Source organism: Marmota marmota, unplaced genomic scaffold, assembly GCF_001458135.2.
Source record: "Marmota marmota marmota unplaced genomic scaffold, marMar, whole genome shotgun sequence".
Taxonomy (NCBI): domain Eukaryota; kingdom Metazoa; phylum Chordata; class Mammalia; order Rodentia; family Sciuridae; genus Marmota; species Marmota marmota.
Window position 1 is genome coordinate 23,428,653 of NW_025999977.1, and position 7,369 is coordinate 23,436,021.

The following is a 7,369-nucleotide window of genomic DNA, read 5'->3' on the forward strand; positions in this document are numbered from 1 at the left end:
ATTTGGAATATCTTCTCCTAAATGCATTATCTTGTTCTGTGTCACTCATCAAAGGATGCTCCTGTAGCTTCTCCTTGTTGGCTTGGCTTTTAACTACCTGAAATAGCACATGGTGTCAGCTACAAATCTGGCAACTTTCACTGCCAGTGTGACTTTTAAATCATTTTTTAAACATTAATAAAACTGGTCCTAGCATTGATCACCTGAAGAGTAATGAGGTTAGACTGCTATCTCATGTAAATAGCCAAAATCAAAGACTAAATAAATAACCAAATAAATCAGCTCCCCATTTGGCTACACACATACTTTAACCTTAAGAAAGTTCCTGGACTTCTCCTAACAGGTTATATTTAATGTTTAGTGAGTTAATTCTTTAGCTTTAGAATCTACAGTAATCTCTTGCTATCAGAGGGGAATTGGACACTCTCCACTCCTAGGATATCAAACACTGCAGATGCTCAGGTCCTTTATTAAAATGGCATAGTATATGCAAACATAACCTACGCACATCCTCTGTAATACCTAATAAAATATAGTTGTTATATGGTGCTGTTTATGAATCAATGACAAAAAGGGTCTATACATGTTCAGTACAGATAGATGTAACTTTCCAAATATTTCCTTTGGCAGTACTAGAGATTTAAATCAGGGTGCTAACATTGAGCTACATTCCCAGCCCTTTTATTTTTTTATTCTGGGCAAGGGTCTCACTAAGTTTCTGAGGCTGACCTTGAACTTGGTCCTCCTGCCACATCCTCCTGTGTAGGGGGAATTATAGGCACATTGCCACCATGCAAGGCCCCAAATATTTTTGATGTGAGGTTGGTGGAATACACAGATGAAAAACCTGTGCATAAAGAAGGCTGACAGTACATGCACATGCACTGGATAAATAGGGGTTTGGGGTTTCTTGGGGGTAGGTGTCAAAAAGCCATGGGATGGGGCAATGCATAGTTAATAACAGATTGTCTTGTGCAGATAAAGCCTCTCAGGTAGTTTGAGCTACCCTTAAAAGAAAAGGTTAGGACCTGTGGCAATCTCTGTCAGTAAGAGGTATAGACCTCTAATCTCTTTTCCTGTGATATGATCTTTCCTAGATTCTCCTTCAGCAGATAAGGAGACCTCAGAGAGTGCATATTTCCTTTCTAGATGTAAATTTTCTTTTACAAAGGACAGCTCTTCAGAACTATTTCAGTGTTGGCAGTTTCTCTAAATAACCTCTCAAAATATGCCAGATATATATATTAGGAGTGGCATATTTTGATTTCCACAGTGTTGAACATCATATAAGACCCTGTGGATATATTCTCACTATACTATATTTCTTAACAGTATCATTACAGCCTCTCTAAAATCATTATGTAGAATTTTTCACCTATATGTAAAGGCAAGCAATTAATTTCCATTTAAACTGCTCAGATGCAAATTTATTCAACATTAACATGAGTCAACAATCCAGCTTAATTACCCTTTCAAGATTATTTTGCTCTAATCAGATACAAAACACCTTTTCCTTCCTAGAATAGTTGGGACTGAGGCTGTGGCTCAGTGGTAGAGCACTTGCCTAGCATAGGTGAGGCAGTGGATTCAATCCTCAGTACCACATGAAAATAAATAAATAAAATAAATGTCTATCAACAACAAAAATTTAAAAAAAGAAAGAATAGTTGGCTAATGTAGGTGAAGAATTACACTGCACCAGGTGAATACTTCATATTTTTCCCTCTTTCATTCTCTAGGACCGCACCAAAGCTAAAAATGTAATCCACATGGTCTACATATACTCAGTCCATGTACCCTGAATAACTAATCACAATGCCATATTATTTTTAATACATAGAGAAAACATTAACCTAATGAGAAAATGAATAGGGGTTATATTTTAATATGACATGGTATTTCTAATGTATTCTACACTCATATTTAACTAAATAATGTATTCACATAATTAAAATATGTCACAGGCCTGAAGAAAGCATCTGCATGTCTTGGTTCTTCAAAATCTCTAAATGCATGCCATAAATCCAATAAGTATTCAATAAATCATGATAATCTCTAATTCTTATAATAATTAATCAAAATAACACCAGGAGCTGGTCATTTTGCAGTGGAAGAAAAATATGACCATATAAACCATTTATTTACTTAGCAGTACTAAGGACCAAATCCAGGATCTCATCCATGTGAGGCAAGAGCTGTACCACTGAGCCACATGCCTAAAGACTTTTGAAAGCTACATGTAACTCTTAGCTCTGTTAGCATCACCTAGGACTAAAGTGATCCATATACTTATCATCTGAAGTACCACCAATTGGATGGCTGCTTGACATCCAAAACAACAAACAGTATGACTCTACTATTAGCATAACAAAGTTACTTTGGGGCTATAATTTATTTTCTGATTTTCATCCCTCAAGTATAAAATGAACTCGGTTTGATGAAATTCCAAAAATAAGGGAAATTAAAAGAAAGTGAAAGAGCTGGGGTTGAACACTCGCCTAGCATGCGTGAGGCACTGGGTTTGATTCTCACACCATATATAAATAAATAAAAGGTTCATCAACAAATAAATTAAAATAATATTTTTTAAAAAGTGAGATACATTTAAAAATTAGCAGAAATTAATGTTCAAAAAGCCATTAAAAATTAAGCATAATAAGATACATGTTGAGACAGGAGGCAAAGATGTTATCAGAAGGAAAAAGCTGCAAAAATTAATGAAAATCGAAGAGGACCACAAATGGAAGAAGAGTGCTATAATAGCAATAGAAGAAAGTGAGAAGGCAGAACTGAAGAAATCCACCATCTTAGGTGGCACACAATTAAAGAATTCTGAGATAGCTAATGACTCCAACTGTCACCATCAGAAACATCTGCTAAACCACAAGGTTCTTTACATTAGTTGGACTTGGGTTACATCAAAGTAAAAAGAACTATGTTATAAAACTGGAATTACACAAATTGTATCATGTAAACCTAACAATTTAATGAATAAAGCAATCAAAACATTCACTTAAAACAAGATTCAATGATTTTTTTTTCATGGTTCCACTGGCAGAAAAGGTGCAATCACTCACTAACAGACCTTATAAATTCCTGACTTCCTTACTTAAGCTTACCTAGCAGGCCTCTAAAACTGACTGCATTTTAACTAGAACACCTGCAAATCAACAACTAACATTTTCACTCTAGATTAATGAAACTGCAGCAAGGTCTCCCAATGACATTGTAGAAAAGAATGACATTCCCCCTTCCACAGTTTGATATTTAAGTTTATAAAATAAACTGATAATAGATTGGCATTATGAGAAATGGCATACAAAATTATTTATGTACAATAATATAATTATTAGGGCACCATACAAAACATGACACTCAAAAAAGGGCCTGAGCTGGGGGTATAGCTTAATGGTAGAGCACTTGGCTTGCATGCACAGGCCCTGGATTCAATCCCTAGCACCACAAACATTTTTAAAAGGAGCCTGATGGCTGAATTCAAATAGTATTCTCAGCAGAAAGGAACAGGAGCTTGGGAGCCTGGGGGATGTCAAAGAAGAAGGGGCAATAATAACAACAGGTTATCTCAGGGTAAAGAGAAGAAATGCACTGGGAACAAAGATGTTGCCCCATACCCATAAAGTATCTCAAGTAAGAGCCTCAAAATAATATGTAACATTCTGTGGAAACACTGGGGTCTTAGAGGGAAGTAGGGAGTCTTATGATCTTTCCTAAACCCAGATAATAAAGCCTTACAGAAAGCCTGTTTGCAGAGCTGTTTATTTCACTAACGTGGGTTTCCTCTACAGATGCAACTCTCCCCCACAAAGGGACAGCTTTTCAGAGCTATTCCTGTGTCTCTAGCCACTCCGAATAGCCATCTGGAAATATGCCAAAGAAGCACACTTTGGTGGCATATTTTAATCTCACACAGCATTCAAAAAAAAAAAAAAAAAAAGGACACATTAACTCTAACTTGATATGCAGCTCTAATTAAGGTTCAAGGTTAGCAGAGGAAGGAGAAGGACAATAACAAAAAACCAAGAGAACATCATTTGCACTAAGTGCCCCTTAAAGCAGACAATTATTGACCATGTATTTACATGGGAATTTTTTTGTAGCCTGAAAGTGACTGAGCTAACAGCAAGGAAACAAATGAACATACAATGCCTACTTATACCTAATGAACCACAGAAAGTAATGTCTAGTATTTACTGTGCCCTTACTATTGCTAGGCATAATTAATCTTCACTACTATGCTATGAGGCAGGTACTTTCAATAACCACATTTTACATATGAGAAAACCTAGGCACACAGTAGTTAACTCACTTGTCTGAGAGTCATGTTAAGTGGCTGAGAAACAAATCCTTTCTCTATAATAAATATGTTAAAAATTATGCTTTCATAACTATCTATAATTCTACTACTGTTCTCCTTAAAGGTACCAAAATTTAACATAACAAAACCCCACACTTACTGCAAATAATAATTTTCATATAATTCACTTTAAAAATATGAAAGCCTTTGAATTCTAAAATTTTAAGCAATTAGTTTTAGCATAAAAATTTTACACTGCTAGACTACTCTGAGATGTTCATCTAATATTTTAATCTACATGATAGTTTATCTCTTTCCAATGAGAAAACTATCAGCATTCCCACCAACAACTCAGCAAATTGTTTTAAAATTCAGAATAAAAAGCTCATCCAACTTTACATCATTTCACAAAGAACAGCATTCAACCAAATTTCTCCATCCTTAGAAGAGAACATCATCACAAATAATCCAAAAACTATTTACAGTTGGCACTAGAATACTTTAGAAATAAACAGTGTGAATGTGATAAAGCAGAAAAAACTCTTGCCTGGAGTCCAGAAACTCTGCCCACTAATCCTGGCTCCAGCACTTAACTAGCAATTTAGTCCCTTCAACTGTTCTGGGCCTTAGTTTCCTGATTTGCAAAACAATCATCTCCATGGCCTACTCTTCCAACTCTAAAAAAAATATGACTCATACACATACATCTTTTCCAAGCTTTGCATTCTCATTCTGTTTAGTTATTATCATCACTTCATAGCCAGTAAGCATTATTATTCTTAGTTCTACAACAGGAGAAAACAGACCAATTTAATCAAGGTGAGAAAAGAGTCTTCCCAACAACTGGTTTGCCATAGATAATTCTCAAGGTGAATAATGGAGGAGACATAATGTTAAAAGGTGTTAAGTTTCAATATTTTAGGCTACTGTTTTGTATGCCAGTACATTCTCCCTAAGGACAAATAGTAAAATTCAAGGACAATAGGGATTAAAAAAAAAAAATGACTATTCATTAGTTATTCAAGAACTAGAAGGCCAACCAAAAACATTACAGCACCTTTTTGCAGAATTGTTTTTTCTGATGAATTAAAGGGCAAAGTATGATCTAGAAATTTTTGAAAAGTATGTTTAAGTACTCCCTAATCAATGAGCTTTCATTTTGTAAACTGTAGAGTATGCAACAAATATAAGGAATTAGTAATATTCATGATTAAGAGAATAAAAAATTAAACCCAGGCACAAATGGTGATTGCTGTAATCCCAGCAACCTGAGAGGCTGTGGCAGGAGGATCCCAAGTGGGAGGCCCGCCTGGGCAACTTTGCCAGGCCCAGCAAAATAAAAAATAAAAAGGGCTGGGGATGTGGCTCAGTGGTAAAGTGACCCTGGTTTCAATCCTCAGTACACACACAAATACACACAAAAATTAGAAGAAAGAAAGAAAAAAAAAGATTAAAGATCTAGAAGTGTAGTTATTAGCTTACTCTTTTCAGTGAAATGAAGAATCTTCTTGGACTGCCACAAAGGTAGACTCTGTGAACAGCCACTGACTAATCTTGGTAATCCTTGTCTCTGTTCCCAGTCCATTCTCAAAAGTGTTATGTAAATGTAAGATTTTTAAAATTAAAATTATGCATTTGACATAAGAGTCCCAACTGTCAGAACTCAAGTTAATTTCTTGGTAAGCTGTTAGCTTACCAATATCTTCCCAATTCAACACTTAAAATATTTTAAAACTTCTATGAAATATATAGTTCAATTTTGCATGACCTTGTAAAGAAACAAAAGAAAAAGCATGAATTAAACTTCTAGAATAGAAGTTAGTGGCAAATTATAATAGTACAGTTCAGACTAAACACTAAATAGGGAAGTAAGTCACCAGTATAGAGTGTCTGCTACAAGAATTTTAAGGTGTAGTTGTAAGAATGTCCAGCAAAACTAGTAACTGAAAAAATACCATCAAATATATACAGACAATTTAATATAAAGGATCACTGACCAAGTCCAGCGACAAGCCACCTACGGGGTTGAAATGCCAAAAGAAAATGTCAAAACCTACTAGTAACTGTGTGATCCCCCAAACCTTTGAAAGTTCAGAACCAAAGATGTACTTACACTGTTTCACAGCATCCTTTAAACGCAACTCCCTCTCCACAAAGTCACTCTGCTTTGGCTACTCCAATACCCAAATCCCAGCACCAAAGAATCTTAAGAGCCCAAATTGCTGCACCGGGGTCTTCCCTGCGCCCGCCTCCGCATCCTTTCCTAACCTACACCTCGGGTTAAACCTCCAGAGATGCTCCAGTCACTTCTCCCATCCACACTCGCTGGTTCCCTCCTTCATCTCCCAGCGGACCTTTCCTCTTCGACCTTGAGGACTCCCCAGATCGAAGCAGTAGAGCCCAAAATGACTTGACCGGTGCCCCCTTCCCTTGAGCCCCCACTCGGTGGCCTGCCCCCGACCCGAATCACGAACACTCTCCTAATACCCGGGACGACCCCCTTTTCCCTTAGGTACCCTACCTTCCTCCAAACTGAAAAGGAATTCTTCAGAAATGCACTGAGAGCCTACTACGCGCAAGCTCCTACTATGCGCCGCGCGGTTTGCATCGGCTCACGGCCCGGGCTTGCGGTCCTCTTCCCGGCCGGCCCATCCCGGCCCCAGGGCCCGTGCCACCTCCGCAGGGTGCGGAGGCGCCGGCCGGAGGCGGACTGCGCCGGGCGCGGGCACTGGGGCAAGGAGAGGTGGCCACTAACGGCGGCGCAGGGGCCGGGGGCAGGCGGCCGGCTGGACTACCGCGGGGACACTCACCGGCCGGGACGCACGGGTCGGCCTCATCCAGGGCACCTGCGGCCAGGCAGGACGGGCCCGGACGGCTCAGTCATCAAGAGGGCGAGTCCGCTCGCCAGCCGGTGCGTCCCGTCCCCTCCGACTGCCCAGCCAGCGCAACCTCGCTTCCTCCGGACGAAGCCCGGAGACCCCCAGCTCGGCCGGATGCCCCCGCCTGGCCCCCACCCCCTTCCCCGGCCACCTCCCCTCCTCCCGCTCTTTCCCC

The 7,369-nt window shown here is 39.1% G+C and overlaps 1 protein-coding gene across 5 annotated transcripts in view; it reads right to left on the reverse strand.

The window, feature by feature from the left end:
- Nucleotides 1-7,369, reverse strand: part of Socs5 (suppressor of cytokine signaling 5) — a 46,782-nt gene that overhangs the window by 39,124 nt on the left and 289 nt on the right. For 2 of the 5 annotated variants that reach the window (XM_015479699.2, XM_048804439.1), the window contains exon 1: nucleotides 6,837-7,332. The exons of 1 other annotated variant lie outside the window; for it this stretch is intronic. The gene's annotated coding sequence lies outside the window, so the exon portion shown is untranslated. Of the gene's footprint in view, nucleotides 1-6,836; nucleotides 7,368-7,369 lie in introns of those variants that run through there. 2 more of the 5 variants (XM_015479700.1, XM_048804440.1) reach the window with 2 other exon arrangements.